This window comes from Perca flavescens, chromosome 8 (genome assembly GCF_004354835.1).
Source record: "Perca flavescens isolate YP-PL-M2 chromosome 8, PFLA_1.0, whole genome shotgun sequence".
Classification (NCBI taxonomy): Eukaryota; Metazoa; Chordata; class Actinopteri; order Perciformes; family Percidae; genus Perca; species Perca flavescens.
The window spans coordinates 11,059,307-11,076,503 of NC_041338.1; the positions used below are offsets into that span (position 1 = coordinate 11,059,307).

The following is a 17,197-nucleotide window of genomic DNA, read 5'->3' on the forward strand; positions in this document are numbered from 1 at the left end:
ACAGTCAATAAATAATAAACAATTACAAATCTTAAAGTCAAGTTCATAAAGTAACTTTCTTTGCATTCATTTGATTCCCAATCAAGATACACTGGTAAGAATTGCTTTCCATTGTTGCCTTCTCCATTTGTCATGTCCTTCATAGCGTTTTGTTCATGATCTTAACAATGTCTTTGACGCAATAGCCCCTCACACTAGCATTTTTGTGGAACTGCTCGTATGTTGGGTATTGTTTGTTTTTCAGGTCATCATTCGATCTGTCTGCAAAATACAGTTTCAGCAACCGGCCATAATACTTTTCTGTTTTTCTCTTTTCTGAGAAGCGGGGAAATCCGATGATGGCAGGTTTTCCTACAGTTCTTTTTTTTTGAACGTGTCCTTTGTCATTCAAAAGGGGAATGGCATGTTTGCCTTTAGTTTGCTGTCCTGTACTCTGAAGCAAACTCAGCCAAACACATACCTTCAAACTCAGGTGTTTCACGTCTCAGGTGCATATTTCTGTGGTAATCCTGACATCCACACTTCCTCTGCATCTGGTGCGATGCCCTTTAACCTGCTCATGGGAATACTCATCTTCAGTGCGTCATCATCAGTCTGTATAAACCTCACATTGCGCAAACACTTTTTCAGTGGCAAGCTGCATGTCCTTGCCACAGACTCTTGAGTGCTGACCTGTCTGTGTTTAGAGTAGGCCTGCATTATTTGCTTCAGCTCATCACTTTCATTCACATCTGTGTTCCGCACATCGCAAATGACTTTGTTCAGGAACTCATTCATCTCATGTTCTGGCTTTGACACATATGACATCATGTACATGATGCAGCTGAATTCATCAAGTACATATTGAATGTCCATGTGTGTATATGTTTGTAGCTTTTCCTTGGCCAACCTTTGTTGTCTTTGAAGAGGTCTTTTTTTGGATTTTGACTTTTTGCCTTTTTCCACACTGTTGCTTTGCTCTTTGTCATCGTTTCCACTGTTGCTTGGGTCGGTGATGTGGGTTCTGTCCATGGGTAGTTTAGGGAACCCAAATTTGCACAGGACATTGTCTTTTTTGCATGATTTTGAATGATTTCTGCTGTGAACCTGGACCTCTGACACAATTTTGTGGAGCTCAGGGTCTGCATTTGGATCAGGCATCTGGCATGTTATGTATTTATCAACAAACTTGCACGGATCTGCATAGTTGACCCAAACCAGTAAGTGAATATGTGGGTTTCCTCTGGCTTGAAACTCCACTCTATAGAAGTAGTCCTCTATTTCTCCGGTGGGCTGTGCGGCTGACAGGATCAGATTTGTAATCAACTCTTTTCTCAAACATCCGCATTACAGTGACAGGGTTGCTTCATAGAATGTCACATTTTGCATTCCAGTCGAGCTCCGAAAAGTCAACTTGTTGAGCTTTTATTGCCTCTATGACCTCAGGCCATCTCATTTCAGCAGCAGAAAATGTTAGAAAGAATAGGCTTTCCCAACTGTCTGTCCATAGCATTGGGTTAGTTCATTTTTAATTTTAAATGTATTCTTAGCCCCCCTGCCCCTCAAATACTTAGCTACGTCCCTGCACCAAATATGCAGAGCGGTGTTCACTCAGTCTGGCTTGCACACAGCGAGTCTGCTGTGGTGTGGTTGTCCTGCAACCCGGTTGGAGCGACTGAGCTGCCCCCAAGCTTCTGAAGGTGAAGTCAGTTTGCCCAGGTGAAGTTTAAACACACATGTTTACCTTAAAGTTACATTTGTAATGAATGTAATGTAGGCTATTCTAGATGATTCAGCATCAGCAAAAAACAGGCTATTTATTAGCTACAGGGCCCTACATTGTAATGTAATACAAGAATAACCAGAGCTTTCACATATCGACTTTTGCAGGCCAGAGCTGGAGCCTAACATGAAAAGGAAGGCTAAAGGTGGGGATATTGCCAGCTTTTTTGCTAAGACAATTCAAAGAAGTACACAGGAGGAAGAGAATGAGGGAAATGAAGGAGAAGGCAGTAAACTGGAGAGACCAGGAGGGTCAGAGGAGGAAAAGACCACAGAAGGAGACAAGGAAATAAGTGACGGAGAAGGTGAAATAAGTGAAGGAGACGAGGAAATAAGTGAAGGAGATGAGGAAAAAGAAAAATCAGTGAGGGATGAAGTGGAGGATCCAGATTCAGAGAGAGGGACAGAGGCAGTGAGTGATCAGGAGGAGGAAGATGACAGAGAGGAAGAGGGTAGACCAGCAATTCCCCCTGGACCACATGATATGTTTTTATTCTTCTTCCATATAAATTGCCATACAGTAGGATAATATGTAATGTCACATATGCATTGGCTATGTCGATGTACTGTAAAATTGCATTAGATAAATATATTTGCCACTCTCCTCTTTGTTTTTTAAGATATATCAAACTGCAAAGGTGATGCAGCAGTGTTGAGAAACAGCGTGCAAAAGCACTAGATTTAGATACGTTTGTGAAACGTTTTTCTGCAAAGCACAACAACCGTTGCCTAAAAAAGATGGGTGATCATGGGTAATTTGTGGACTGTAATTATAAGTTTTTAATTATAATAAGTACTTGAGTATTGTCTGCTGTTTTATACTTTTAGTCCACTGCATCTTAGGCACAATTATTGTAAGAGGGTGCATCATCGGAAATCTAGTAGATCTAGTAGATTTTGGGATCTAATAACACATTATACCAAGTTTATGAAACTCAAGACATTACTTAACATTACCACTTGGTACGAATTCAAAACACTGCATATTAAAAACAAAAAAATTTAAGACTTTCAGTCACTGACAATACAGCAGAATCAGTGTGGATGTCATATTAGCTGCATCAGTGTGATGCATCTGTCCTGTGAAAATACCTGTTTAGATGGAGAGTGAGAAGCATCCTCATTCATCATCCAGAAGCTTCTTGGTTGTGGTGCTGTCTGTGTTTTGGGAACCTGATGACACAAAACCAAATTAATTCACTAAAGACATTTTCTAAAACGTTGCAGCCACTTGCTAGTTAAACCATGAATATGTGGTTCTCCAAATCACCTTTGTAGCTGGAGAACGTGAGGTGCTGGGTGGGTTGTCCATTCCCCAGAAAGGTATGGCTGGTGGAGGTGTTTCAACCATCTGATAACACAAAATTGAAAGATTATTGATGATTGAAAATGTCCTACCTGAAAAGGTGATGTGATAAAGAAAAGATGAAGAACTGAGTTGTGAAGGTGTATGAATTGTTTGTCTAGAACAGAAAGAAACCAGTTAGCATCACAGCCATGTAACTGTAATAGCTTAACACACTGTATCAGAAACATTGATTTATGTATTATTTATGTTGTCTTTAACAGGTCCAGCCATTACCATGTAAAATGTAGGCAGAACTTGCATTGAAGGAAGAACTGGCTGCATTTTAATGAGTAGATCACATAGCTATATGTGGTCAAATGTGCTTGTTTAAAAAAAAAAATGAATGTATTACTAATGCCATAACCTAATCGTTCCAAACATGAAGCTTAATGCAAAAAAAATTGAATCTTGGATCTTGTAGAAACAGTAGCAGTTTAAATTGTATTGGAAAGATGAGCATTACTCACAGGTAATTAATCTGTAGCCTGGCTCCGCCCTCCTACGTACTTCCGCTCAATTTACATCGTCCGGGTTTGCAGTATATTCGCGGGCTTTCTCTGGCCAAATCTTTACCGGTCCAATCAGCGAACAGAGGGAGTGGCTGAGAACGATGACGTTGAGGTTGTGCGCTAGTTTGTCTGTAGAGAAAGATGCGAGCGAAGCCTTTAGGTCCGTTGTGGCAACGCTGGCGAATATCCAGAAGTTAAAGCCAGAGCAAGAACAATTTGAGTTTTGTTGGTGGCCATGATGTTGTGGCCCTCCTCCCCACTACTACTACTACTACAATACTACTACCTCCTCCGAACTACAGTACACAGGGTTCTTTTTGAAAGCTGTCGTGTTTCAAAATCCACTAAGTAGGCAAGGAGAGGACTTAAAAGTTTAACAAGTATTTATTATATTATTATATATTTATAATTAATCATAAGAGCATAAACGTGTACACAGGTCCGAGTTGAGCAGGCACACAGGCTTCTCTCATCAGACTGAATTTTCTGGCTGATACATGAATTCATATATCAGTCTCTAAGAGCATTTTGATTTGTTTATTAAAAGTTGGAGGATTACCGTGGTTTAGACTTGGCGTCCCCTGGTTGGTGCACAGACTGGTCCCAGTCTTTGGCACACGCCCTCTTCATCAGTTGTTAGGCAGACTTTAACTATGCTGATGGTCAGAGAAAACAATAAGCCGCTGTTGCCTGTCACAGGTTGAGGAGTAACTTATTCTCATGGTCAAACTGATATCAAACTGATATTAACTTCGTTGCTGCACTCTTGTTGCTTTCTGACCACCGTCATACAGTGCTGCTTTCTGCACGTACAACAGTATCCTTTTCTCATTTTGCATGACTAAGCTGTCACAGTGCTCTTCCACTAAACACACAACTATAATTCAACTATGATTTATATCCTCATAAAGCACAGCCAGCTTGACTGATTATTTTTATTTCTTACAAAGCCGGCTGGCAAATATTTCCCATCCTCACCGACCTTGTCATAAAACTTGTTTAAATGATCATACGACGCCTCCTTGTTGCTTCGTCGCCTCCATGCTGCTGTCTCCTACATGCTGCTTTTTGTTTTGATTAACGACAGTGGTGGCTGCTGTTGCCAGATTGGGTGTTTTTTCCGCTAAATATTAAGGCCTGTTTACAGTGTGTTTTAGCCAGGTTTTCGCCTGGAAGGCTCTATAGAAATCTGGCACCCTATTGAAGTAAGTTAAACTGAGAGAGCGTGGCGTTCACAGACACCAGAATGAACGAGTTCACGGTAACGTTCATCAGGCAGTAATACAGTACGTTCAGTTCCCGTTTGCCCAAAATATGAACGAGTTCATAAACTATTGTTCAATGAACGCGTTCAGGCACAACACTGACCATGACAACATGCACACAGCTAAGTAACCAATAACAACAAACAGTTCAGACCATGAACAGCGATCACGGCATTTAACTGAGCTGGTGTAATTGCATGATGACCATTTTAGCCAAATAAACCAACCGGATCTCACAGAATTCCGTGAAATGAACATGGACCCTTAACTCAAAATCTGTGGCAGTTTCACTGAGTCGCAAAACGTTCCGTGATGGGCCCACGGAAGAATTCCGTGAAATGAACACGGATCGCCAAAAATTCCGTGATGGGCCCACGGAAGAATTCCGTTAAAAACACAGCCTCTTAAGTTAAGGAAAAGGTCATGGGTGGGTTTATGGTTCTGTGACACGCGGGAAGAATGGGACGGTTGGGTTCAGGAAAAGTTTGTGGGTGGGAACAACGGGACGGAAAAGAAGAAAGCAACTTTAGGAAAAGAAGAAAGCGACTTTAGGAAAAGAAGAAAGCGACTTTAGGAAACTTGACATGCGGGACACAAACCCGGTCTCACCACCCCAACCAACCTCCTTACGCGGAATTTCGGCCTTACATAGAATTTGCTACCGTAGTCGCTCTTAACGCTACGTCATCTTCTCATTGACTTTACATTGGCATTTTTTTTTCGTGGTGGTCACACGGATTTTTCACACATTCCGTGCCACCACCACGTAATGCGCTGTTAACAATTCGTGATCATTTCACGGAAGTCTGTGCGACCAGGCTGAATAAACCTTAATGTGGTAACGTTAATGTTATTAGTACAAAACGAAATGGCGATTGTTGTTCGTTGTCATTGTGATTGCACGCGTCAGTAACTTAACATAACTGTGTCAGAGCTCACTGGGGGGAAAGTCAGGAGGTAAGGTCCTATGAGAGCCGAGAGCGGTGCTGCATGAAAGCTATCCAGCTATCTTGCGCAGGACTTGTTATTTAGCTACCGTTAGCTTGCTAACTCCACAGTAATTTTAACCACAGTAATTTTAACCTCTCGCCATACGTGCCACAGAAAACGAGCCAGAAAAAGCTAACGTTACTCATCTGGCGATAGTGCTTTTTTTTGTTGATGCATTACGTTGTTAATTTTGACTCATTTAGTGGCTGTGGATGGAAGTGTATATGTTGCCACGGCAATGATACACACAAAGAAGGTGATGTTACCGCTGACCCTGCTACATTTATTGAATGAAAAATAAATAGATGTAGATGGAAATGACCCGTCAATTATATTTACATGGGTTATTATGAATTGAATCTTGTTTAAAGATATAACATGTTTCGCGGTTAATTTCAGGATGTCATAAAGAAGTACTACACTACCCACAATCCTAAGTGTAACAGCAGTTACTTCTGATTAGTGGAGATCACTGTTGCCAAGCAGATATCTAGGGAACCTGCGAAAGGCAGAGAAGACGATCGTTTCTCTACCCGTCTATTGCCTTTTCTTCCGTTTTCAAAATGTTTTTTGTCAAAAATATTCTCTTAACAGCACAGCAAAGTAACGTTACAAACTAATTTAACCCTAAACTTATAAACACAAACTGAATAGCCAGGTTTAATTGGTTTATTATTGGTAAATTGACCCCCACCCTCCCCCCCAAGGAAAGTAGGCCTCCATTTCAAGTCATAACAACTGGTTCCTATGGAGATACAGCCACCTTGGGGGGAGGGGGTTACATGTCTGTGACCGGCACAAATGTTCCTCCATTTTGACCAACAATGATGTATGACGAGTGAAAATTGTAGATGAGAGAGCAATTTGTTTGGAAAATATCATCACAAGAGAGATAAAAGTCTGGCGAATGCATTGATGTGTTTTTTATGTTTGTTGTGTTAAATATATGCGACACAGAGCAGGTAACAAATAGGGAATCGTCTGAATCCTTCCAGATATTTCTTTTCATTGTTTCTATCGGCCCTTTCACATGAAGCACAGGTAGCTTCCAGGTGAAGCGGTGTCCACCAACTGCCACACTGCCTCCTGTATTAAATCATACAAGAAATACCAAGAGGAGTACAGAAACGGGGCCAGACAGCTACTGTCCTCACATTTCTTACAAAACACACACCACTTTTGCACAGGATGATCAGCAGGGTGTTATGATATCTGTCATAGTAATAAACATTAAAGCCCATGTTGCAGGTTAACCACCACTGTTGATTAATGGGTACATATAGCACTCAATATACGTATATCATTGTTAGAAATGTCTCCAAATAGTGTTAAAGGCCAGTTTTTTGTCGTTTTTGGTATTAGTGTTTTTTTTTTAACGCAATTCGGTGATGACGTCATGTTGGGGAGACGTGTATCAGCCTAGTACTAGAACTATGGTGACTGACTGGGATGCTTTCTATCTCGGACAGGAGAGAGATATTCTGCTAATTCATAAACTCTTGTTATGGTTAGGTAACATTCTAATCTACTTTGGCTTTTAGTTTCTTCTTTCCAATGTTCCAGATAGATTTCTTTGCATTGTGCTATAATTTGCTTTACTCTGATTGGTGTTTTGGGAGCAGTGTTGTCGTGAGACTGCTGGATGTTTGTCCCAACGGGTACCCAAATACACTCACCTAAAGGATTATTAGGAACACCTGTAAGATTTCTCGTTAATGCAATTATCTAATCAACCAATCACATGGCAGCTGCTTCAATGAATTTAGGGGGGTGGTCCAGGTCTAGACAATCTCCTGAACTCCGAACTGAATGTCAGAATGGGAAACAAAAGGTGATCTAAACAACTTTGAGCGTGGCATGATTGTTGGTGCCAGACGGGCTGGTCTGAGTATTTCACAATCTGCTCAGTTACTGGGATTTTCACGCACAACCATTTCTAGCGTTTACAAAGAATGGTCTGAAAAAGTAAAAACATCCAGTATGCGGCAGTCCTCTGGGCGAAAAAGCCTTGTTGATGCTAGAGGTCAGAGGAGAATGGGCCGACGATCAACTTGAAGAAGATCAACTTGGACTCAAATAACCATCGTTACAACCGAGGTATGCAGCAAAGCATTTGTGAAGCCACAACACGCACAGCCTTGAGGCGGATGGGCTACACCAGCAGAAGACCCCACCGGGTACCACTCATCTCCACTAAAAATAGGAAAAAGGGGCTACAATTTGCACGAGCTCACCAAAATTGGACAGTAGAAGACCTGAAAATGTTGCCTGGTCTGATGAGTCTCGATTTCTGTTGAGACATTCAGATGGTAGAGTAAGAATTTGGCGTAAACAGAATGAGAACATGGATCCATCATGCCTTGTTACAAATGAGCATGCTGCTGCTGGTGATGTAATGGTGTGGGGAATGTTTTTTTCTTGGCACACTTTAGGCCCCTTAGTACCAATTGGGCATCGTTTAAATGCCACAGCCTACCTGAGCATTGCTTCTGACCATGTCCATCCTTTTATGACCACCATGTACCCATCCTCTGATGGCTACTTCCAGCAGGATAATGCACCATGTCACAAAGCTTGAATCATTTCAAATTGGTTTCTTGAACATGACAATGAGTTCACTGTACTAAAATGGCCCCCACAGTCACCAGATCTCAACCCAATAGAACATATTTGGGATGTGGTGGAGCGGGAGCTTTCGTGCCCTGGATGTGCATCCCACAAATCTCCATCAACTGTAAGATGCTATCCTATCAATATGGGCCAACCGTTCTAAAGAATGCTTCCAGCACCTTGTTGAATCAATGCCACAAAGAATTAAGGCAGTTCTGAAGGCGAAAGGGGGTCAAACACGGTATTAGTAGGGTGTTCCTAATAAATCTTTAGGTGAGTGTATTTTAAGCTATGTTTTAATTGGAATTTGGAAGTTATACAATTTTCTCTTAATTGCATGTAGGGCTCTTTGAGCTTTTTCTTTTAGTGCATTCACTGCCATGTTGAAACTCCCTGATGCTGATATGGTTATACCATGATAAGAATAACTCATGCTATGTTCAGTAATTTGATATTTTTATGGTAAATTAGTTTGTTCTCCTGACATCTTGGACATTTTTGGAAGATCATGACATTAGTTTTCTTCATATTTACCGCCAGGCCCAGTTCTAACAGTACTGTTCTACTACGTCTAGCTGTTGCTGTAGTCCTTGTTCAGTAGGAGACAGTAGAACAAGGTCATCAGCATAAAACAGACACTTCACCTCTCTATCTAGGAGGGAGAGGCCAGGAGCAGCACATTGATCTAACTCAACAGCAAGCTCATTAATATACACATTAAATAAAGTTGGACTTAAATTGCAACCCTGCTGAACACCTCTTTTCTGGTGAAGAATTCAGTTTGTTTGCCTCTAACTATTTTCCAAATATGGAGATTAACCAGATAATACATTTTTACTCCCTATACCACAGTTTATAAGTCTGTAAAAGAGTCCCTCATGCCAAATAGAGTCAAAAGCTTTTTTTTTAAATCAATAAAACAAGAGAATATTTTGTTTGTTAATTAAAGTGTGAAGGTATACATAATCAGTGGCGTGGTGTTTTGGGAAGAAACCGATTTGACTTTTACTCAAGATGGAGTGTGGAGTGTTTTTTTGGGAGGGGAGGCATTTCTGCCTTTATTGGATAGGAAAGCTGAGATGTGAGAGAGAGGAGGGAAGACATGCAGGAAAACCATCACAGGTCGGATTCGAACCCTGGACCTTCTGCCTCGAGGAATAAACCTCTGCACATGTGTCCTGCTCTACCAACTGACCTAACCAGCCACAAAATCTAGCATTCTTTTATTTAGAATACAACAGAATAATTCACCTAGACAGCTGCTGACACAGATGCCACGGTAGTTATTAGGGTCTGATTTATGAATGGGGGAAATTAGCCCTTTGCACCAGAAGTCAGGAAAATACCCTGACAGTACAGTATTAAACAACTTCAACACTGCATTTGAGCATTTACTTTTTAATTCGGTGTGGACCACAGGCTTTCCTCGGCTGGAGAGATTTTGTCTGTGTGGTCAACTCTTCCCAAGTAATTGGACAATCTAGGGGGTTTTGGTTGTTTTTAATTGTGCCTTATTCATCTGAATTGATTTGATTAACTGGTACCTCTTTGTAAAAATTTTCGAATTGTGCTTTCCAGATCTCACCATTTTCGATAGGTAATGTATGTTGTTTTGTGTTGAACTTTTCCAAATTTCCCAGAATTGATTTTGATTAATGGTGTTCTCAAGATCTTCAAGTTTCATGTGGGTATAGTTTTTTTTAATTTAAAATTATATTGTATCTAATGCGTAAGGCTAGGTTGTTTGGTTGCCAATGTATTTAATTTGCTATATTTCTAAGGTCTTTTCTAAGGGTCTTGCATTCTTGATGAAGCAATTATTCAACATTTTGCCTTTTAACAGACTTCCGTTTTTGTTCAATTACATTTTTCCAAGGGCCAGAATTTTTCTAAGCAGAAAATAAATAAGAAAATAAAATGTCCATCCATCTATCCATCTTCGTCCGCTTATCCGGTGTCGGGTCGCGGGGGGAGCAGCTCCAGCAGGGGACCCCAAACTTCCCTTTCCCGAGCAACATTAACCAGCTCCGACTGGGGGATCCCGAGGCGTTCCCAGGCCAGGTTGGAGATATAATCCCTCCACCTAGTCCTGGGTCTTCCCTGAGGCCTCCTCCCAGCTGGACGTGCCTGGAACACCTCCCTAGGGAGGCGCCCAGGGGGCATCCTTACCAGATGCCCGAACCACCTCAACTGGCTCCTTTCGGCGCAAAGGGCAGCGGCTCTCCTCGAGCTCCTCACGGATGACTGAGCTTCTCACCCTATCTCTAAGGGAGACGCCAGCCACCCTCCTGAGGAAACCCATTTCAGCCGCTTGTACCCTGGATCTCGTTCTTTCGGTCATGACCCAGCCTTCATGACCATAGGTGAGGGTAGGAACGAAAACTGACCGGTAGATCGAGAGCTTTGCCTTCTGGCTAAGCTCTCTTTTCGTCACAACGGTGCAATAGATTGAATGCAATACCGCACCCGCTGCGCCGATTCTCCGACCAATCTCCCGCTCCATTGTCCCCTCACTCGCGAACAAAACCCCAAGGTACTTGAACTCCTTCACTTGGGGTAAGGACTCATTCCCTACCTGGAGAATGCATTCCATCGGTTTCCTGCTGAGAACCATGGCCTCAGATTTAGAGGTGCTGATCCTCATCCCAACTGCTTCACACTCGGTTGCGAACCGATCCAGTGAGTGCTGAAGGTCGCAGGCCGATGATGCCATGAGGACCATATCATCTGCAAAGAGCAGCGATGAGATCCCCAGCCCACCAAACTGCAACCCCTCCCCACCCCGACTACGCCTCGATATCCTGTCCATAAATATTACAAACATGATTGGTGACAAAGCGCAGCCCTGGCGGAGGCCAACCCTCACCTGAAACGAGTCCGACTTACTACCGAGAACCCGGACACAGCTCTCACTTTGGTCATACAGAGATTGGATGGCCCTGGTAGAACCCCCTCACCCCATACTCCCGCAGCACCTCCCACAGTATCTCCCGGGGACCCGGTCATACGCCTTCTCCAAATCCACAAAACACATGTAGACCGGTTGGGCATACTCCCAGGCTCCCTCCAGGATCCTTGCGAGTGAAGAGCTGGTCCGTTGTTCCACGACCAGGACGGAATCCGCATTGTTCCTCCTCAACCCGAGGTTCGACTATCGGCGAACCCTCCTTTCCAGCACCTTGGAGTAGACTTTACCAGGGAGGCTGAGAAGTGTGATACCCCTATAATTGGCACACACCCTCTGGTCCCCCTTTTTAAAAAGGGGAACCACCACCCCAGTCTGCCACTCCTTTGGCACCGTCCCAGACTTCCACGCAATGTTGAAGAGGCGTGTCAACCAGGACAGCCCCTCCACACCCAGAGCCTTGAGCATTTCTGGACGGATCTCATCAATCCCCGGGGCTTTGCCACTGTGTAGTTGTTTGACTACATCAGTGACTTCCGCCTGGGAAATCGACAACAATCCCCCATTATCCTCCAGCTCTGCCTCTAACATAGAGGGCGTATTAGTCGGATTCAGGAGTTCCTCAAAGTGCTCCTTCCACCGCCCTATTACCTCCTCAGTTGAGGTCAACAGTGTCCCATCCTTACTGTACACAGCTTGGATGGTTCCCCTTCCCCCTCCTGAGGTGGCGAACAGTTTTCCAGAAGCACTTTGGTGCCGACCGAAATTCCTTCTCCATGTCTTCTCCAAACTTCTCCCACACCCGCTGCTTTGCTTCTTTCACGGCAGAGGCTGCAGCCCTTCGGGCCCTTCGGGTACCCTGCAACTGCCTCCGAGTCCTCCGGGATAACATATCCCGGAAAGACTCCTTCTTCAGTCGGACGGCTTCCCTGACCACCGGTGTCCACCACGGTGTTCGTGGGTTACCGCCCCTTGAGGCACCTAAGACCCTAAGACCACAGCTCCTCGCCGCAGCTTCAGCAATGGAAACTTTGAACATTGTCCACTCGGGTTCAATGCCCCCAGCCTCCACAGGGATGCACGAAAAGCTCCGCCCGGAGGTGTGAGTTGAAAGTCTGTTGGAGAGGGCCTCCTCCAAACGTTCCCAATTTACCCGCACTAAACGTTTGGGGTTACCAGGTCTGTCCAGAGTCTTCCCCCACCCTTTGACCCAACTCACCACCAGATGGTGATCGGTTGACAGCTCTGCCCCTCTCTTCACCCGAGTGTCCAAAACATACGGCCTCAGATCAGATGAAACGATTATGAAATCGATCATTGACCTTCGGCCTAGGGTGCTCTGGTACCAGGTACACTTATGAGCATCCCTATGTTCGAACATGGTGTTCGTTATAGACAATCCATGACTAGCACAGAAGTCCAACAACAAACAACCACTCTGGTTTAGATCAGGGAGGCCGTTCCTCCCAATCACGCCTCTCCAGGTGTCTCCATCATTGCCCACGTGTGCGTTGAAGTCCCCCAGCAGAACAATGGAGTCCCCCCACTGGAGCCCCATGCAGGACTCCAGTCAAGGTCTCCAAGAAGGCCGAATACTCCGAACTCCTGTTTGGTGCATATGCACAAACAACAGTCAGAGTTTTCCCCCCCACAACCCGCAGGCGTAGGGAGGCGACCCTCTCGTCCACCGGGGTAAACTCCAACACAGCGGCGCTCAGCAGGGGGCTTGTGAGTATCCCCACACCCGCCCGGCGCCTCACACCCTGGGCAACTCCGGAGAAGAAAAGAGTCCAACCCCTATCCAGGAGTATGGTTCCAGAACCAAGATTGTGCGTAGAGGTAAGCCCCACCAGATCTAACCGGTAGCGCTCCACCTCCCGCACCAGTTCCGGCTCCTTCCCCCACAGAGAGGTGACATTCCACGTCCCCAGAGCCAGCGTCTGCCGCCCGGGTCTGGTCCGTCGAGGCCCCTGACCTTCACTGCCACCCATGTGGCATCGCACCCGACCCCAACGGTTCCTCCCACAGGTGGTGGGCCCATGGGCTGAATAAATAATAAAAAAAAAATGTATTTATACCTAATACCAAGTACTTTTTTTCATAACGGAAAAACAAAAAAGGCAAGTAGAGTCGAGGCAAGTTGAGCAGGTACCATGTAACAGAAAAACGCCATTAGTTTCAACCGAAACTCGAACCCTGCTCTTTGTTCCCGTCATAATTACTATGGCCACTAGAGGGCACCGCCACTATAAACATAAATATAGGTCGTATTTTGCTGCTTGAACAAACAACATCTGGGAAGGAATGTCATCCAGCCATCTTCTTACTGCAGTCAGCCTGTCCAAAAGGTTTCTACATGCAGCATAGCGACGTGCCCATCTAGTGTCATTAAGTCTTGGTAGTTCCTGTGGTGCCCCACTAAACATGTCTTTCTGAACATCCATCCATTTCATTATATGAACATACGAGCATGACATGAAGTCTTTCCAGCAAAGTGACAAAAAACATGCAGCTTCTTTTTTACATTTTCAACAATGTCAAGATTCAAACATTGTGCACTTCAGTAAACAAAATGCATATTTGGCAACTTCCTGAACCCTTGTTTGAACCCCAGAGCAACTGCCACTGATCACTGCAGCCCCATCATAGCTGTGGCCCACCAGATGCTTTTTGTATTCCAGCCCATGCTTCTCCAGACATTAAATGATTTTTTCTGTTAAACTTGCTGCATCCACGTGCACTGCTTTCTGGTACTCAAGGACGCTCTCCTGAACCACACCATTATAATAATATCTTACGAGCAGAGACAGCTGCTCTTTTTTTGGAACGTTTTTAGTCTATTCGACTAAAATAGAAAAGTGCTCACTTTCTTCAACCTCTTTGATAATGTCCTCTCTGACCATTTCTGCTAAACACTCCAAAATCTCATTTTGAGTGCTTTTGCTTGTGTATTTTGCATTTCTGGGACCAGGTTTTTCAGTAAGGAATCATGTATATTCAATAGATCTAAAATGTTTGATTTTGAGATTTTCGATACATGTTTTTTATTTTCAACTCCCTTCAATCCCAAGACAGATGTATTTTTCTTGGCCAATCTTTTGTACTCACATGCAATGGCCTAGAATTGTAACACTCCCTGTGGAAGCATATTTTTGCTGCTTCATGTTGTGTTTTTGGGAATGTCTTTAAATCAGACTGCACTTCTACATCACCTTTGCATTTTTATAATAAAAAAAAAAAGGTTTGAGTGGCAAATATAATTATCTGATTTTTTTTTAACTAGCTCTTGTTTGATCATACTTACTGATAAAATAAGACAAATTGGAAATCTTTACATATCTAACACTATAACATATACAACAGAAAATAGCCAATAACTGAAAACATGTTATTTTACTGAGTGACATGACATGTTATGCTACTGTACTGCAATTTATATGCAAGGAGAATAAAAACATACCATATGGTCCAGGGGGAATTGCAGACCTGCCCTCTTCCTCCCTGTCATTTTCATCTGCCTCCTCCTGGTGGTCACTCCCTGCCTCTGTCCCTCTCTCTGAATCTGCAGCCCCCTCTTCATCGCTCACATTCAATTCTTCTTTTTCCTCTTCTCCTTCACTTATTTCTTCATTTCCTTCCTTGGCCTTCTCCTGCTCTAACGCTCCTGGTCTCTCCAGTTTACTGCCTTCTCCTGTGCGCTTCTCTGAATCTACTTCGCTTGGACAAATCTCTCCAGCTACTCTGGCCTACAAAAGTCAAAATGTGAAAAGCTCTGGGGTCTCATTTATAAAACTGTGTGTAGGATCCTTACTAAAAGTGGATGTATGCCCAAAAGCCAAAAATGGTGTACGTCAAAAAACATTGCGATTTATAAAACCATGCGTACGCACACCTGTAAGCAATGTTCCCTTTATAAATCACAGATTACCCACAAGTGTGCGTACGTGAATCTGCCTCTTATCCCGCACTGTACACGCCCATTTTTAACCATAAATAGTCAATGCAAAGCACCTCATGAATGCTGAACATCAGTATGTTAATGGCGGTGTTTGGTGTTTTATGCCCCCAACGTCGTCTTCCAGGCAGCGCTGCATGGAAGGCACTAGGGTAAGGCAAGGGTTAGGCACCTTGAAGTCGACGGTCGCATCGTTGCCTTGAAGTCGACGATGGGGGCTTAAAACACAATCGAGCAATGTTCTTTAGTTACGCCAAATCATGACGAGTGACGGGGGAAAAAGCAAAAAACTTCTCATACACTCGGAAATTACTGCAAATTGAATTATAATTCCGGCCTGTTCTCGCACAGTGTAGGGAAACCTGATCTAAACCTGATCTGGCTACCTTTAATAATAATATCTTCCAAAACGGCAGGCATTACGGCACTCAGGGATGGCTGTGATATACCAGACCTATTGGATAGGATTTAACAGAACTATATTTTATATATATGTATGTATATATATATATATATACATATAATGATAGTAGAAGTTGAAGGTTATATATAATATTTATATAAAACACTTCGCTGTCTGGGATGGCACAGTTCCGGCGCGTTGCCCTCTCTACTGGACCCATTCAGTACATAGATCCAAAAGCACAGCTTAAGGAAATCTAAATCTGCATATTAGCCAGTCATCATCATGGTCCCTGAAGTCTCTGTCTCCTGATTCTTCCACTGGCGTAGTCCTCCTGCAATTTGTGATTGTTAACACCTTGCCTACATCACAGCATCAACTAGTGGTATCCCCCACCCCGAGATACAATTTGAAGACAAAAGTCTAATAGGCAAATACACTTTTCTTCGTGCAGGTTTTGTCACGAGCAGTATTAAAGTTTAGACAGATAACGAGGACATTTAGTGTAACGATTGCACGAGAGCTAAACAGTTGTATTTCCAGACTTTGACATTTGATAATATTTAGTTAATTACACTGTGTTCTGCCGTTATCTAATGGTAGAGTATTTGATGCTATCGTGTGTTCCATGTCTGGCCATCTCCTCCTCATGCGCTCTGTAGCGGACAATGTGATGGTGAGACAGTGCCGATTAAATATTAAAATCAGTACTTGAAAATATTAAGAGTAATCGTTATTCCCACAGGTACTTTCTGCAGTCTGACATCAGATCACCACCTCACCATCTGCGTCGCCAAATCCCATTGTCTCCAAAATGTGTGTACGCATGGGTCAGAGTTTGGAGCGTGGAGGCCGCACATTCTCCCGTCAAGTTTGTTTTTTATAAATCACAACCTTTGCATGGGAAGTGGCATATGCACATTTTCAGCCCCGGTTTGTGCGTACGCTACATTTATAAATGAGACCCCTGGTTATCCTTGTATTACATTAAACTGTAGGGCCATTTAGCTAATAAAAGTATGACAAATACAAAATCACATAAGATTTATCACATGCACACAACAGTTATTTTTAAACTACCCAATACTATTATATTTGTTATTTTCATTTATCCAGTTTGACAGTAAGATGGAAAGTCAGTTTGTGAGAAAACAAGCTGGTATATATTTTGTCGGGTGACAATAGGTGGCGGTAATGCTCTGTTTTGCTGCTATTGACCATTTAACAGAACACTTCCCTGTTGAGAACAGTGAGGACATAGTGTACACAGTGTAGTACATGTAAGTGTACTCACGGAAGTATCCGAATTGAGACACGCCATGTGACATGGCAGAGAGCCTTAATTAGTTTTGACCAGTCTAACTACTCACAGGAGAGGGACGAGCTAATAGCTGAGCTCACTCCAATGTTACCTACCCAAGTAAACCTGGAGCTGTGACAGGGGGGAGGTT

The 17,197-nt window shown here is 43.4% G+C and overlaps 1 protein-coding gene and 1 long non-coding RNA gene across 3 annotated transcripts in view; one reads left to right on the forward strand and one right to left on the reverse strand.

Annotated features, from left to right (window-relative positions):
* The window catches only part of LOC114560612 (synaptic vesicle glycoprotein 2B), a 157,421-nt gene that overhangs the window by 106,266 nt on the left and 33,958 nt on the right, over positions 1-17,197 (forward strand). The gene's annotated exons all lie outside the window — the stretch shown is intronic.
* LOC114560615 (uncharacterized) lies at positions 2,864-3,704 on the reverse strand. Its single transcript, XR_003693207.1, has 3 exons — positions 3,577-3,704; positions 3,032-3,112; positions 2,864-2,934 (listed from the first exon to the last, which is right to left on the reverse strand). It is a non-coding gene; the product is annotated as an uncharacterized LOC114560615 (long non-coding RNA).